The following is an 18,122-nucleotide window of genomic DNA, read 5'->3' as shown; positions in this document are numbered from 1 at the left end:
AATTTCCCTGCTTACTCGGAAGTCCTGGCATGTGGCAACAGCCACGTACTTCTTGAAAAACTTAAGCATTTAGGAAACTCTCTCCATCCGCAACCATGGAGATAATCTCATGCTTCCAAGAAAGATAATTTTGTGTTAAGCTGGAGATTAAAACAATATCACTGTGAATATTTATAATTAAAGGTGATTGTCACATAAAGTTACAAACATTACAAACTGTAAAGTTCTCGAAATAATGATCAAGGTGTAAAATTATCAAGGATGGTGATGTGGAGTTTGTTTAGTGTCTATATAATATTTGTCTTGATATGCATATATCAGAACAATCTCTTATTGTACATTTGTTTTTATGTGTTTGATAAAATTCCCATCATATTGGATACAAAGTATGATGGGTTTGGTCTGTTATATAATACAATTAGCCATTATGTTACCATTTTGGATTAATCTCAGAACAAGTTCAAAAGAAACCCAAATTTTGCTGTACTTTAGGAAATGCTTCAGAAGGTATCTTTCTGTGAGGAGCATAGAAGCCAAAGAGATGGAAGTCATCCTGACTGAAGTCTCTAGAAATATAAAAACAACAAGAACAAACTAGACACTTGCATTGGTGCTGGTTGGTGCAGGGCCTTTGCTCTGATTGCATTATTCAGCCTCGACCTGCTGAGGGGTCTTCACAGAGGTAGGATCCCTGTAGGCAAGGCGGGGCCAGCAGAGATGTGGCACCTGGGCCATCAGGCTGGCTTCCTGTGTCCCTAACATAGTTCCTCCATTTATCCCTGTGCTCTTTCCCCCGAACCCTGATAAAACCTCAGGGTCTTTCTCTTGGCTGGTGTCTATCACCAGTCTGTTGGTTTTGACTTGTACGCTAAACTCTATTAGCCATTCTTTACCTGGAGACAGCTGGAAACCTGAATAAGAGACCAAATGTAGCAAGATGTAGCCTCAGAAATAAAAGAAGAGAGCAGGAAGCTATTAGGATTCTAGGAAACTGGGAGTTACAGTCTAACTGTAAGAAGTTTGAAGGTTTGTTTGGTTTCCCCAATGATACAGCCAGTAGAATATGGGAAGTGGATGGGGCTTCTGTATGACCTCCTGGGATAGTTGGAAGGTGAAAACTATTGAGTCACAGTCTACAGTTAGTCTGGTAGACACATGTTCCCTGCATTAAAGTGCGTTGGGAGAGGGTCCTGGAATTGCAACTAGAAAGAAAGGGTCATTGAAGGACCGACAAGTTTAAGGAGCATCTCAGTGGCCAAGAGGAGGCGTAAAAGCCCATGATAATGAGAAGCTATATAAATGAATTCGGCTGACTATTTAATATGATTAAAATCGGTCATATGAAATTCTAACTACCAGTCTTTTAAATATAGAAAATAAACTTTTCGTACTGATCTTAAGTAATCCAAATATCCACCAATTCCATGAGGGAACAAATAAAGTAGTATCAGTATTGATAGTAGTATTAAGGTTAACATCAGTATCAATAATTTATTAGTATGGATACCCTTATGGGTTCTTGTTAAACCCACTGACAGGAAACTAGCCCTTTCTGTCACCTGGAAGTTTCTCTGTCTCTAAAAGCCCCCCCATCCCATAGTATCACTCACAGCTGCGCAGCGTTTAGTCATCCGTACTCTCCAGTTCTGCTTCCTTTTTTTTTTTTTTTTTTTTTGGCATTTCTTTTTTGTTTTAATAGTCAGTAATTGTCATGTCCTTGTTTTGTGCCAGATAGTACCAGGGTCAGGGCTTAACAAGGGCTTATCGCAGTTAATCTTCTGGTGGAGCCTACGATGCAGGTACCATTATTTGCCTCAGTTTATACGTGAGGAGGCAGAGTTGGGTTGTTGTTAAGTAACTGGCCTGAGGTCACTACGACCGAGTGCAGTGGAACCGGGACTCACTGCTAGAGTCTTTCCCCAGCTGAGACCCACACTTTGTGTGGCTGCCACAGCCAGCCCGTTGACGAAAGCCTCACCTCGTTGTCAATGGTGCAGCAGCCGGGAGGGGACGGTCTCTTCCAGGGCCATCCCTCTCAGTGTTCCTCCAGGCCTGGCTCTTTCTACTCATGGGGGTCCTCAGAGCGATCTGGCCCAAGTGGACTCTGGACCCCTGAGGGAACCAGTCTTGTGCCCATCCATATGCTCTAGCCTCCAAAATCTTTTATGAAAACAGCCCCTTCAGTTTCTCCTTTTGATTCTTTCCCACGTCCTCCTCCAAGCCCGGTACTTATGAAGAAACAGCCTAACAGAAAAGCCTCCTGTCTCCTGCCTCAGTCAAAACTAAACACTCTAATGATGGCAGACGTCTAGCCTGTTAGATCAAAGAATAGCAAGACTCAGAGCATCCGTGCTGGACCAGCCAGGACGCTGTTACTGTCGTAAGTGGACACTCCTTCCACGTGGGTCTTCCATACACGGCATCCCCTGGAGTCATGGCAAACTCAAGGTCATGGCTTGAACATTTAGATGTCATGCAACAAGTGAAATTACAGAAAAAGGGGGAAATTACGTCTAAGAAACTAGATCTAATAATTTTAATGGATTTTTGATGAATATTTGGTTAATTTTGAGCAGGTTTGTGGGAGAGTATGTGTGCTGCATGTTACAAAAGAGGAAGTATTTCTACATTTTATTCTCTTAGTTATACCTTTTTCCAGGTGTTTCTGTGTACTAATTCTGCTATCTCTTCATGAGTGGAAAAGCCTTGTTTGGAAAAGAACTACCTTAAGTGGAGTACATTGTTTCTACTGTAAGATTTATCCAGAATGGTGATGAAAGGTCAAAACGTAGAAGAGCAGTGGTGCAGCAAGGACTTAGATTCTCAGTCCAGTGAGACTTTCTCCTGCATAGACAGAGTCGCGGCAACCCCGTTCCCCCAGCAGAGCCTCCAGTGGCCAAGGACAGACAGAGATATGCTGCGTCCGTTCCTGTCCTGGGCCATCTTGATTCTGAAAGCACTTTGCAGCTTTGGCTAAAGAAATAGGCTTCACCTAACCGTGTGTGTAGGGGAGAGGTTGGGGAGGCAAGGAGAAGAGCTGTCTAAAAAGTAGCGACTAAAACAATAAAACCATTGAAACAAGGGTGAAAGAACAGAGCTGAGATAATAAGAAGGATGTGTTGAAATGAGAAATGCTTGGATGAGAGCATCCAAGGGAAATTGCTGTACGTGAGCACAAAATGGGTTGTCAGATAATGAAGTAAGATGAAAAGAGCGCACGATGACTCTAACTACTTCTGTTATTTAATAAAAGAAAGAGTATTAATTCATCAGGAATGATAGACTTTTTTCATTACATAATCTTAAGTAATTTGTACTATATTTTATTTCATTTACTTTTTAAAAAATTGCCAGTTAGATTATTAACTCCAAGAGGTAAAGCATGTGTCTATTTTTTTTTGTCTTTATATTTCTAATAATAAATGTAGTCTCTAGAAAAGATATTTGTTAAGTTAGTAAATAAACAGTATAATAAAAATACAGGCATATACAAATAGCAAATAATTTCTATAAAAATATAGAAAAGTTATACAAAGGGCTTTTCTAATATTTATAAAGACAATGGAAAATTGTACACCTGTAGAAGTATTTCTATAAGGCATCAAAGTAATATTATCCAGGTTAAAGGTTTTAGACGCTCTGACTTTTTATAGGCACAGAGCTCAGCAATGGAGAAAAGTAACATTAGCTAAATCATCAGAAATCTCACTTTCTTGGGGGAGGTTTTTGTCAAGACTTGGCTAGTAAGCGACTGAAGATTGAAATTATAAATTGAGTGCTTTTAGGTATAGTTCTTCCCTGTTTTTGACTGAAAAGATGGCCATATAATTTAGATTCTGGACACAAAGAAAACAAGGGTGAATTTTTATATAAAATAAATTTTAAAGTTTTCAAAATAAAATTCTCACCCATATGGAAGACCATACCAGCTTGGCAAAACTATTGGAGGATATTTGGAGGTAGAGTCAAACCAAATTTTGTAAAACACAATTTTAGTCCTGCTCAAATGCTACTGAAAGCCTTTAAGTTCTGTAACACAGAACTTAAAAAAAGAGCTGGTAGATTTAGAGAAGGGGCCAAGATTATAAATTATGAAGTCGGGGTGACTTAGGGTTGAGGAACCCACTGAATGACCTGGTGCTGGTTAGAGACAATAACACCTACTTCATCAAGCCAATGTGAGAATGAGTAGGAGAACAGGGCAAACTCAGCATGGAGCATGCAGCATTGTAGGTATTGCATAGGTACGTATTATTGTTTCTCTAAAAAATTTAACAAAGAAGATGGTTAGAGAAAAAATTGAGCCCACCTAGACTCTTGCAAAATATAGAGTTAATCTTTAGAATACATTTTTTTTTTTTAAGTACAAATCATTTGGGTAATAAAGAGTCTGCTCAAAAATACTAATTTGGGATTTCAAATTTAAAAATACATTGAGTTGTTCTCATGCAAGCAGGACCATGTCATCTGCACAATAGAATTTGTGTGCTGCCCTGAGGCTCCTCTGGAAGGTAGAGGCCACATTTCCTGAAAGCTGTACCAGATGACTTATGTGTAGATTAAAAAGCTAGGAGAGTCAGAAACATCTTGATTTGATGACATTTAAAATGTGAATTTGCTTTTTCAAGGGCCATATCTGTTCATTGTTTCTCAAAGTGCTGTGATCAAGGTTTAAAGTTGCGTCCAGAGCCCACTCGATGGGAATGTTCCGATTCATAAAGTGTAGCCTTTCTTCTGTGTTAAGGCCAAAATGTTTTCTGTGGGAACATACATCTCTGAAATGATAGTGGAATAATTCTGGGAAATGGTTCCATGCACAGTAAATACTCTTGCTGGCATACAAATGCTTGGGGAGGTATGTCAGACTTGGAGAGGCAAGTGTGTCTCTGGGGCTGTGTGGGGAGTCAGAGGAGGCTGCTTTATGGTTGCCCCCCATGCTGTTGACAGTGCTTCCCTAACCATCAACTCCCTGCCTTGATTCTTTTTACATATTTCATGCTTCCTGTTTGGGGAAGAAGCTGTTCCAAAACAGGCTCACTCTGGTCCCTGAGACCAAAGGGAGCAGGATATAGAGCAATGGAGGGAGGGAGGCAGGGGCTGGGGCAGCAGAGGCTGAGATGCAAATCCTGGCACTAGGTGTTAATGGCTGTTTAGAAATAAGCACTTTTGATAAGACATCATTTGGTTGATATTCCACCCAAGTAACCACCAAATCTTACCATTATACTTGCCCACTTTACAACCCTGTTTTGATACTTACTGAGCTAATGTATCATTCAGGATTCAGTCAGAAAAATAGGACTAATTGTTAACGGCTCTGTTAGTGGGATTTGAGCTTCTGCAACTGTGACTGACTGCTGGTTGAGCAGCCTCTGCAAGACTGGTGCCTTTACATCTGACGCCAGAGCTTGCAGCCCATGAGCAGGCAGTCAGGAAGGATGTGACAGCTAAAATAAAATCAACCTGGTCATTTACATAAACCTCAACAAATACAAACAACAAACTAGCGACTATAGCAAAAAGAAACAGACTCACAGTTACAGAGAACAAACTAGTGTTCACCAGTGAGGAGAGGCAAGGGGGAGGGGTGATGCAGGAGTAGGGGGATAAGATGTACAAACCATCAGGTATGAGATAAGCTGCAAGGATACATTGTACAACTCGGGAATGTAGCCAGTATTTTATAACTGTGAACAGAGTAAAACCTTTAAAAATTGTGAATCACTATATTGTGCACCTGTTTCTTATACATCAACTATACTTTAAGAACAAAAAAGAAAGAAAAAAAGACAGTTAGAAAGGCCATTTCACACAGGGTCCTGTAGTCCATGGGAAAATCTTTGGATTTTATTCTGAAGGAAGAGATGCCGTTAGAGGACCTTGAGGAATGGAGTCACATGAAATGACTTACCTTTGAAGACTGTGCGGCTGTGGATTGGTGGTGGGGGAGTAAAAGCAGAATCAGGGACACCAGATGAGGTGCCAGGGCAATGGCCCAGGTGGGTAATGAAGGTGGTTTGCAGGAAGGATGGTGGCAACAGAAACTGGAAAGTGGAAAGCATCCCATCGGTGTCAGCTATTGCCTTTGTGTTTTAGATCCCTCATCCTCAGACAACTATATACCTAAGGATTGCCTGGGGAGCTTGTTTGAAATACAGGACAAGGCACTCTCCGGGGGGAGGGTGATTTAATATGCCTTGAGGGTAGAGCGATAGAACACACATCTGCATTTTAAACACTGAACTGATTATTCTGATGCAGGCTGTTCATAACTACCTATATTGCCTTTGTTATTGTTGCTGTTATTGTTCACAAACACAAAGCAAATGTGACAAGAAGAATGACCCCCCCACACACACACACCCACTCACCCACACTCACGCACGCGTTGGAATTCCCTAATTCATTCTCCGATTGTATCTGACACGCCCACGGAGAGGTGAGTGGTTTTGTTGTGAAGAAAACAGGGACAGGACAGCAGAGGAGTACCTCCCCTGTGGGCACTCTCCCCACTTCCCACCAAGAGAGAGCAGGGTGGTGGGGTGGGCTGACTTCTTCCCCTCATTTCTCTTAGTAACTCTCCAGATTCAGGCCTGCAAATGTGCCTCTGTTTTAAGCAATCTTCAGAGGTGTCTTAAGAGGAAACATGTTGTATACATGACCAATATAGATACTGGAAACCAGAATTATGTTTCTTTCATGTAGCATTGACAATGCAGCAGATTGTGTTTGACACATTGTTAATAACATGGCTTAGATGTGTGATAAATTAGACCTGCTGCTTGGACAGCTCATTCTTACTGATAAGATGTAAAATCATCCTCATTTCCTCAGTGAAGCCAAGATGGAAGTCAAGTTTGTTTCTGACTTTTCCATTGTGTGTGTGTGTGTGTGTGTGTGTGTGTTGGGAGGGAAGCTTTGGTTATTTAAATAATAGTATCTCAGTTCAAGAGCACATGGTCCTTTAGAAATTACTAGATTAAAAATCATACTTTCCTTGTTTCCCTAATCCAACCCCATTTCATGTTATATTTACATTTTCTTTTATAATTAATTTTCAGGATAAGAAGTGTCTTTCACCCACTCCAGAGCACCAGTTCCACTCCTTAGAATTAACCAATATCAAGTTTCTTGTGTATCTTTCTGGAAATTTTCCATGCGTATACACAGATACTTTTGTGTATCGAAATGGAAGCATAGTATATACACTGTTTTATATCGTGCATTTTTCTACATTATTCTTCCCTCTGAACTGTTAAATACATTTTTCTTTGACTAAGAAAACACATTGTAAAATGATTCAAACATCTCAAAAGAGGAAACAGTGTAAAGTCAGTCTCCCTCCTGCCCAGTTATCCTGAATGACCCAATTCCCCTCTCTGGAAAAAGCCACTTGTTATCCAGTTCTTGTGCACCCTTCTAGAGCTGGTCCATGCGCGTACGTGTATGTATCTATGTCATCCTTTAGATTACGTGCTGTATTTTAAAATTGCTTGACACTTCTGTGCAACTAGGTCAGAGACACTGTCAGTAAGCAGAGGTGAGGGACCTCTCTGCCTGCCCAGAAAAGAATCAATGGCCCTAGGTTTAGCAGAACTGAAGATCAAACAAGAATTCATGAATAGAAACTTCCTGGACATGTACAAGGAGATGGGGGAGATTTTTAGTTTAGCAGAAGCTTGGACTGAAGAAATAGAGATGAAGGGAAATCTCCATAACCTTTCCTGGACCAGAAACAGATTACGATGCGAGAAACCATTGTGACTCATTGGAATTCTAGAACAGAAGTGGACTGGCGTCCTTAACCAGATAGAGGGTCTGGTCTCCTAAGCCAGCTCCATTTGACTTTGCCTGTCATTACCGTCGATGTGCAGTTGGTGTCCAGTTACCTGGACAGCAGTCTTTATGAATGTAATAAAAACTTGGCTGGTCTTTTTAAGGGAGATGAAAATGATTTTATTACCACTTGTAAGAATCTTAGTGGGAGGAGATCGATGTCTTAACAAGGACAATACTTCAAGGAACAGTCTTTAAAAACGTAAGAGGGCTAAAGTGAAAGCAAGAGGGCTGTGATGCTGCTATTCTCTGACTCAGACCCTGAGACAAATCTCAACGGAGCATAGTCTTTGAGTCCATCCTTCCCTTCCCTGTACTCAGATTATTCTTCATTTTTATTAGAAATAACAGCCTAGGGTGCAGTGAGCTCCTATTTATACATATCAACAAATACATTCTGTTGGAGAAACTGATGTCACACCAAAATACTGTAAATACCTTTAGTTCTGAGAATTTACATTCCAATAGTGAGCAGTTTCCTTGTAATTGTAGGTAATCGTTACAAGAAAATAGGATTTGAGAATGACAAAAAGAAGTCCTTGATGGAAGCTTGAGCTCTGATTGCCTCATGGGTCAGATAATCTTCCTAACAGGATTGTCTGAAAGGGTTATTGACTTTCTAAGTTTTCAAACCAGCTCATAAATCATAGGAAAGAATACACACAGAGTTTATTTCTTAAGCCAAAGAGTGAGTAAGAAGGAAAGAGAGAGAAAGGTTAAAACATTAGTTATTGATTTTTTTGGCAGGCAAAATTAATGGTGGTTTCTCCCCATCCACATTTAAATCCGTGTCTTAACTGTAACCTTTCTTTAATTGTAAAGCACAAGAAACACATGCAGAACCTCAGGATTACTACTTTGATTGAACCAGTTAAGTCAAAATAGTATTCTTCATGGGAGATTGGATTGGGTTTTGGACTGCTGATGTGACATTTTCCATTCTGGCTGTTCCCTCTGGGCGCCCTGGCTCAGCCCTTCTCTCCTCAGGGAACCTGTTTCAGAAGGAAACCTGATTGGAATAGACAGACGTGTGGCTGGTGAAGCCCATGGACACCTTATAAGGTTTAATATGTGACAGATATGAGATTCAATTACTTTCCCCCAATATTCTTACAGAAGTGATGCATACACGTGATAAAATTTTCCTTATATGCATTTACATTAACTGGCACAAGGAAAGGACATTGAAACACACTTCACTGTTTCAAAGTCATTTTTACAGACATCTTTGTTGTTTACCGTTTCTGTTTTCTCTTTCAGAAGAAACGTGAACATAGGTTGATATTTATGTGATTTAGTAGTTGGAAAACAGGCCTGTTTACAGCAATAAAACTGAAAAGATGAATTTCTGTCCAATTGACGGCATATTCTGTTCTAGTGGTCTTCTTGTTTCTATGGATGCTCGTTTGTTATACTTAATCTTTCCAAGTGATTTCTATCCATTGTCCATAAGTTAAAGCAAGCGCATTTAGGTTTAGTACAGACACACTCAGACATCCGTTGGCGTGAATCTTGCTGGGATGACTGGTAGGTGACACACTAGGGTCTGGAAACAAGCTTGGGGACAACATACAAGCCTGCAGAGCACCCCTCGGCAGGTAGCATCATCCCTTCTCTGAGATGGTGAGGCTTGGCCCCATCACAAGTGGGGTATTCATCTTCCCAAGTGGTTTCTCAATATTCCTGAGATACCAAACCAATTGTGAAGGCAAGGTCTCAGACCCCAGTTGTCCTTGGCTAAGGATGTGTGTGGGTACAGCTGGTGGTGCAGGCTGGAAATACCTACAGCTTGACTTGCCGTGATGCAGCACCTCTTGGCAGAACAGGGAACTCTGAGCCTGCTCTGCTTGGAGCTGGCTTTTACTGTGGCCAGTGGTGGTCTGAACCTACCATCTTTCCTTTGAGCCATAGTGTAGTCTAGACAGATCCTAGACATGAGCTAAGCTAAATTCATTTCTTTCCTGGAGTGGAAATAAGCCCCTATCGTTAGCTAATGCCCAGCATCATTGTTCTTGCCAACTTGATCAAACATCAAGCATTCAATTCAGAAGCATTCAGTATATCTTCCCTTCACGTGCCAGCCCCTGTGTTGGGGAACGTTAGTGTCTCTGTCTTTATGAATGGCTTTTTTCTTAGAAAAGAAATAAAATAATTTCCAGTAAATATACAAACACATTTTATTTTTGCTTTCTTGGAAGACTATATTAATGTTTTGTTCCTCTGAAATAGAATATCGGTTTTATTACTGACAGCATATTTATTATATTGATATTGATCATTCTTTAAATTTCATTGATTCTATGTTCTTTTGAAATGTTTTAATACTCAGTTTACTCTGTCTATAGTTATAGACTTTGCTCTACAACTTCACCATTCTCAGTAAATGGTCACTTGGTTGTAAGGGATAGAGAGCCTATTAGGAAATAGCTACTGCCTACCTCCTTCTCCTCCCTGTTTAAATCACAGAAAATCTGTTTCTCCTCCTCTCATTTCTTCTAAGGCATTTATCTGTTGGGCACCCTCTTATTTCTAATACACTTAACCATTCCATGTTCATCCTCTTTTCTCAGAAGATGTGTGTCTTAGTCAATTTGGGCTGCTGTATCAAAATGCCACAGACTGGGTAGCTTATAAACGTCAGAAATTTATTTCTCACAGTTTGGAAGGCTGGGAATGCCCAGATCAAGGTGCCAGCATATCCGGTTCTGGTTGAAGTCCCTCCCTCGCTTTGCCGACTGCTGATTTCTCACTGAGCCCTCCCGTGGCTGGAGGAGCCAGGGAGCTCTGTGGGTCTTTTTTAAGAACATGAATCCCATTTGTGAAGACCTTCATGACCTAAGCACTGCCCAAAGGCCCCACCTCCTAAAACCATGATACTGAACATTAGGATTTCAATATGTGAATTTGTGGGGGGGACACAAATATTCAGACCATAACAGTGTATTAATTATTATCATTGATGTGTAACAAATTGTCCCCAAACTTAGTGGCTTAAGAAAAAAACTGTATTAGCTCATAATTTCTATGGGTCAGGAATTTGGATGCAGGTTAGGTCTTCTCAGAAGGCTGTAATCACGGTGTCATACAGGGCTGCAGTGGTCTCATCTGAGGCTGAGGGAGGAACCTCCCCAAGTTCCCTCTTGTGGACCTTAGGTCGTCACTGGCTGTTGGACTTAGGATCTTAGCTACTCATTACATAGGCCTCTCCATGGGACAGTTCACAAGGTGGCAGACAGCTACCCCCAGAGCAAGTAAGGGAGAGAGAGAAAGCAAAACAGAAGTTGCAGGGGTTTTGTCACCTTATCCAAGAATTGACATCCCATCCCTTTTACCATATTTCATTCATTAGGAGCAAGTCCAGCCCACATCAAAGGAAAGAAGACCACACAGGGTGTGGGGACCAGGAGGTAGGGATCACTGGGAGCCATTTGAGAAGCTGCTCCCTCCATGATTACACAGGATTACTGCAAGATTACATGGGCCTTCTTGGTTAAGCTTCTTAAAAGCATAGTCCAAGTCCACTGTGACTAATTCTTTCTCAACCTACTGCAGTCCTGCTTCTGTCTCTGCCACTATTCTTACCTTGATCCACCGAAGTCACCAATGACTTCCTAATTGCCAGATCAAATAGGCAATATTTCTGTCTTTAGATTATTCTGATTTTCTGCAGAATTTGACAGTTTGATGTAACTGACCTCTCTTTCCTTCTCTATCCTCTTGCCTGACATCCTTCCCTCTTGGTTCATTCATTTCGTATTCTCTCCTTTCATTATCATCTCACATGTTAAGATTGTCCAGGGTTTGTTCTTAGCCCTCTTTCTGCTCTTCCTGAGAAATCTCACTCACAGCCTGGCTTCAGCTACCCTACAAATGCTGATGACCCCACCCCAATTTCTCTTTTGTCTTCAAAGGCACGTATATCCTAATAAACTGTTGAAATGACCATCTCAACCTTGACATGGCAAATTTAATATGTCTTCATAACTTCTCTTCCAGACCCTCCTGAGTTTCTCTCTCGTTGGATGGCACTCACTCTCACCTGTACTGTCACTCCAGCCGCGAACGTGGGAGTCAGCCTTGGCTCCCCGCTCTCACTTCCACAACAGTGTCACTGACTGCTGTCCGTTTCATACTCTATTGTTACTTAACTGGCTCTCTCCTCTCTGTCCTCACTGCTCCTCTTCCCTGTTCAGCCCCTTATCACTTCCCTTCTGGGTTATTAAATCATCTTGCTGCCTTCTGACTCCTCCCCGCCAATCTGTCTTTGGCACAGTTGTCAGAGCGATCTTTCTAAATGCAAATATGATCACACCATTGCCCTGCTTAGAATCCTCTAGTGGCCCCGTTTTCTTTGGGATCCGATCTGAATGCCACGGCGTGCAGTAATGTGGGCTCTGTCTCACTCTCTTACTTTTCCCCTCCCAGTTTCCTGAAAGCACTCCACTCTCCAGCCATAACTGAGCTGCTTGTGGTTCCCTGACTACATCCCGTATTTTCCTGACATTGCAAATTCTATTCTTGGGCACATGCTCCCCCTTTTGTTTTAAGTGAGCTTCCCCTATGAGACTAGCTAACTCCTACCTGGAGGCTTAAAATTCACCTCCAGGAGTCTTTTGAGACATTTTTCCCAATTAGACTCATTTTGCTTCCCTTTTTCTATGTTCCCATCACCTCAATGCAAACTCATATTACAGTGCTTATCCCACTAGGTTATGAATATTGATTTCTTGCTATCTCACCCAAGAGACGTGAGCATGTGAACTCCTTACCGGCAGGTACAGTGTTTTACCTCTGAGCCCTCCACAATGCCTGGTTCATAGGAGGCATTAAATAAATGTTTGATGAGTGAATAAATATTCATTCAAAGCCCTCAAGCCAAACTGACATTCCCGATGCATTCACTGTACCTTTCTATCTCCTTCCCTGGGTTCTGGCTTTTTCCCATCCCCACACCAGAAACCAGGAATAACCTGTCAACAAATAAAGGAAAAAAATTATAATATTTATCAAGTTGGAAAAGTAACAACAATGTTGTTTTGGTTGTTATTGTTTTTGTCTTAATATATACAAGACACAGGAGAAGCAAAAGTTCAAATTTCTGTTTGGCGATATAAGTATATACTTAATATATTTTACATAAAAGACAGTTATCAATCAGTGGACAATAAAGAACAAGTTGTAGTTTCTCCAAAAGAGGAGAGAGGTCAGGGCTGGTCATCATTGCTGGATGACCACAGGGGTGGAGAGCGTCTTGGCTGAGCACTGACCACTGGGGGTGCCAGGGGAAAGGAGGATGAGTGATGTTGTGGGTGAGAGTGAGGGCAGTAGCTGAGTCTTTCTGACAGTGGTTCGTGTTTGAGTTGAGTAAAATAAGATCATATTACAGAAAGCTGTGACCACTGCCTTTTTCAAATTTTGACTTGATCACACAGTGAAAAGAAAAGCTACTGAAGTGTGTGGACTGAAACTGACAGATATGCTTCCAAGTGCCATTCTAATCCTCACCAGCAGGTCATGGAGCCAGATTTGTTCACAGAGGCATGGTTGCATTCATTTTTATTTTTTAGAAAAACTCACCAATACTACTTAGAAAATTTAACTTGGAACTAGTGAAACTCAGGTTGGGCCCAACTTTAGTTTTAATGAACCAGAATCCAGGAAATACTGTGTAAAATAAGCCATCAATTCAACTGTAGCCACTTGTGCTTTTTCATATGAAAGTATTTGCATCTAGATTTGATTCTAAATTCCTGATTGCCCTAATTTGTTGTTGTAAAATATTTTAGTAATACATATAGAAATACACAAACACACAGTTACAAGTTTAAGTGACTGCCGAAGAAGGCTAAAGTGTAAGATAATCAGTCTCTTAAAATTTAAGTATTTGAACCATACCAACCCATATTTATATTGTACTTGCTTACCAATTAGTCTACACTGGGTTTAAAGTAATCCTCTTTTATTGGATAAAATCTGTCTCCTACATATTTTTATTCTATTTGACATAAACTTTTAGATAAAAGAAGATGTTTTTGCAATGAATATGTCTGTGGAATTATTTAATTTTAGAAGAGTGTTAATCTGTTTCTTTCCTGTCCGATTATTTTTGCCTAGTGGAGAAAAAACAGGTTGATTTTGATAACATTTTTAAAAAATGACATTTGGAAATTAGTAAAGATTTTCTTCCAAGTCCATTATTAACTTGTTTTTCTTATAACTGTGTTTCTAATTATAGGTCTAATAAAGTATGTTGCATATTTTTATCTCTTAAATATATAAATATACTATGCCTTTAGATGTACAAATTTACTTATTTTTTTCTTCACCTTCTCTAATTTGATACCTTGCCCTCAAAATACCTTTAACATTCTTCTTAAGTATCATATACATCCAATATCTCCATACTGAGTACTGTTCTAAAGAAAGGGAGGTAAATTTTGTATTTATATACAATACAATGTGCCTATATCTTTACTTTAATTTAAGTGACAGAGAGCTTTGAATTACTTTTTTAAAATGGCAAACTTGGATAGCCGTTTTTTCAGTAGAGCTCTGTATTATGTTGTTCTCATTTTTCAATAGAATTTCTGCTGAGATGAATTTTACAGCATTAATTACCAACTTGCCTGAGTTGGATTCATTACTAAAAAAAAAACAAAGAAGCTTTAAGTACATATCTGACAAGCTATATACATTAATCTTTGCTTTACTTCTCTTAAACTACTGGCATAGGTGGGAAACTTCTAAATATTGATTGCCCCTTGGGGTTTGGGTTTGATGGGAGGCAGGAATAGTTTCCTGCAAACGCAGACAGTCAATTAGCTTTTATAACTGCTCTTCAATTAAAATAAAGATAGAATTCTCTGGGGAGAAATCTAACCAGAAAGATCACTGCACTGTAAATAGGCCAGTCAATTTTATAGAAAAAAGCCTCCAGCACCTAGCACTCATTCCCATATATATTGATTTATTCATTCAACCAATAGTTACTGAGCGCATATGCCGTCCAAGGCACATTGTGTCCGTCAGTTACACTTTACACACACAGTGACACGCAGCAGTTTTGCCAACCCGGCAAGTCAGACGAGGACTAGAGGCGGTACTACTGCTATTGCTGTTACTGGTAGTGAGACCCCTAAGTTAGGAGGCCCTTCAAAGTGTGGGTCCTGGCCTGCCTGCTGGGAAGAACTCACAGCTGAGACAGAGGGACAAAGTGAAAACTGCTTTGTTTTTTTCTCCAAAGAGTAAAAGGAAGGAAAGTGCTCTAGCGGGGTGAAGGAAAGAAAAGCCAGGAAAGGAAGCACTCGAGAGGAGAACTGTAAACCTAGCTGGCTGGTAGAGACAGCTCTACCGGGGTTCGGCCACGTGGACTTTTATGGGGGGCTTCTGCCATCACGTCCTCCTTCTGGGTGTGATGGAGCCAGTCAGTTCTTGTTCAAGCTTTTCAGTCCTGGTTTGGGTTTTTCCAGTTGTTGTCATGGCAAGTGGCAAGTGTCGTGGCGCTGGTGGGTGTGTCATTTAGCATGCTAATATATTACAGTGAACGTACAATGAGGCTTAAGGTCCAATGAAAGTCAAAGCCACCATCATCTTGGACTCCGTGGGTTCTAACCAGTTTTTGTTTCTTCTCTGCTGCTGTCTCTTGATCCTAACAGCCTTGGTAACAAAAAAGGAAAGTTGCTGTTAATCAGAATGCCTGCAATTTGGTGGACCACGTGTCCCCCTAGAAAAGCCAACTTCAAAGATTCTATTTAGCAATGAAATTTTTATAGGGAAATGAAGGAATAATCTCAGTTAATCGGTATGATCTGTGGTCAGAGTCCTTGACATCCCCAGTGCCTGCAGGCTTGTCTTCATCAACTGCTGGAGTCTGCTCTTCTTCCATGAGTCATGGAGCCTGGGAGACTTCAGCTTCTCTATGAACAAGAGGCAGGGGTTGGGGGGCCCACAGGGTCCTGCTCCCTTTCATTACCAACAATAACCACCAGTGACTGTGCATCTCTGATATACCAGGCGTTACTCTAGGATCCTCAATGTCAAGATTGCTTTCAGCAATTTGACAAGAGAAAGATTGTAATGTCTAAGATATTGAGACAGTTTATGTGTAACATGAAGTCATCAGATGTGTGGAATATTAAAAAAAATTGGTAAAAACTTTTCATTTCCTTTTTAGAGAGAAGACATCACTGGCAAAGTAATCATAAACAGAGAGAGAAGCTGAAGAAAATCTAAGGTGAGAGTTTCCTTATTTCTAAAATCCAAAGAAAATGAAAGTAGAGCAAAAATCAGGGTTATATCAGTAGTTAACTTTCGGTCTTTTACCTTCAAACCAGATTCATTGTTAGTGGGGAGGGGGCAAGTGGGAAGTGAGATGAAAGAGAAAAAATGTGATGTTGGGCTCTAACCTGCTCTTCTCTGACTTAATTTATGTTTTCTTTTTTTTCTTTTTAGTTCTAAGTATTATTTATTGACGTCCAACAGGGACTTAATATTCTTTCAACACCAACCCTCACCTATGCTCTTTCCTTTACCTCAGCCTCTCCATCGTTACAGCACATTTATACTATGTGTTTAGTATTTACATCTTTATGACTGTGGATATTGCTTAGAGGGAAGTCGTGAAGTATTACAATAACATTCATTTCTAGTAATTTAACAGTTTTCTTTGTAGTAGTTGTAGTAGTTTCTTTTGCTGAGTTTTCTATGAGCCCGTTACTGAATTGTTCCCAAAGTCTTTGCTAGTGGTAAAACCATTCTACAATATATTTACAAACCATGTAAACTGGTTCTACCCCCTACCCACCCTGGATACTTCTAGAAATTTCTATACGTGTTCAGTGCTCTGAAATTTCATACCAATATGACATAGTATAAGGTATTTTTCCAGCCGTTGTGTCAAGCACTTGGTAGGTTCATTAATTCAGAGAGTCACTTCCTGCATTTTGAATATTTTGTTGTTACTATTATTATTAATTTGATAATTGTCCTCTAGTATTTTCTCTCTGTTATCTTTTTTGGAATTTTTTTATTTTTATGTTGTTCTGACTGTACTGACCCTCTATTTTTTATTTTTATCTCCTGTTTTTCATCACTTTATCTTTTTATTCTGGTTTCTTGGAAATTATATTCCAACATATTTATAGGGTTTTCTGTTTCTGCTATCATAATTTTTAATGTCTTAGAGTTAATTTTTGCTCTCTGAATTTTCCTTTTGTGGATTTTTATATAAATAGTGTATCTATAGGAGCCCAATACTGATAACTTTTGAAGTATTATTTTGCTCTCTGCGTTCTCTAGGGAAAAATATAAAATAACTAGGGAAGTATAGACCTTTTCAAATAGTAGTTGCCTTGGCTAGACCCTAAGTCTCTAGCCCCATACTTTATTTCTTCAAAGTACATTAGACTTCTTAACACTGCATTTGGTATTTATTTATTGCTTTCTTATTATTTAAAACTCTTACTGAAACGCACTTTCCTTGAGGGTGGAAAGCTTTCACTGTCTTACTCACTTTTATACTTCAGTGCCAAGAAAACAGTGACTAAACACATGATAGGTGAGCAATAAATCTTTATTGGATCAATACATAATTGAATAAGTGAAGAAAACCATATAGTTTTATTTGAGAACATAACACAAGACTTGAATCAATGAGGAGGCAGATCATGTTCTTATTCGGGAACACTGACACATTTTAAGATCATTTTCCCTACTACATTTAAAGGAGATAGGAATTTTCAAAAGTAGAACATGGAGATCATTTTTAGGCTGTCGTAGTCATCTCACAAGGTGCAAAGATCACCTGAACTAAAGTAGTAGTAGAGCTGTGGAGTGAAAAGGTCAGGTAAAGGTCTATTGTAGCAAGAAAATTCAGCAAGATTTGCTGTGTTGTATTGCAGAGCATACATCCACACTTTTATTCTATTTAAAAAAAGTCATTTATGTGCTTCCCTAATGGAGGATATCTAGGTTGCCTCCAACTCCGTACCTCTGTAAGCAGTGCTATGTGGATGACCTTTAGGTGCGCCCCCTCGTGGGCGTGGGGAATACTTTCTCTGAGGCGGTAATACTGAGATATGAGATATATCTGAACTTTTTTCTGAATGATTAAAACTATTTATACTTCTACTAACAATCCATTTAGGTTTGCATCAGCTTATTCATATCCTTTTTGCATGTTTCTATTTGATTACCTATGTTTTCATTCCTGAATTCAATAGAAATGATGGGATCTTGGACGGTAGGAGCCAAGTTAGAGTACTTACCCACTGAAAATAAGGTGGGCT

At 39.9% G+C, this 18,122-nt stretch overlaps 1 long non-coding RNA gene across 3 annotated transcripts in view; it reads left to right on the top strand.

Annotated features, from left to right (window-relative positions):
* LOC116157178 (uncharacterized) overlaps positions 1-18,122 on the top strand; it is a 302,223-nt gene that overhangs the window by 151,603 nt on the left and 132,498 nt on the right. For all 3 annotated transcript variants that reach the window (XR_010383639.1, XR_010383641.1, XR_010383640.1), the window contains exon 2: positions 16,010-16,069. This is a non-coding gene — a long non-coding RNA (uncharacterized LOC116157178). The remainder of the gene's footprint in view (positions 1-16,009; positions 16,070-18,122) is intronic.

The sequence above is a fragment of the Camelus dromedarius genome, chromosome 13, assembly GCF_036321535.1.
Source record: "Camelus dromedarius isolate mCamDro1 chromosome 13, mCamDro1.pat, whole genome shotgun sequence".
Taxonomy (NCBI): Eukaryota; Metazoa; Chordata; class Mammalia; order Artiodactyla; family Camelidae; genus Camelus; species Camelus dromedarius.
Note: the sequence above shows the minus strand (reverse complement) of the source record. Positions and strands in the feature narration are given on the sequence as shown.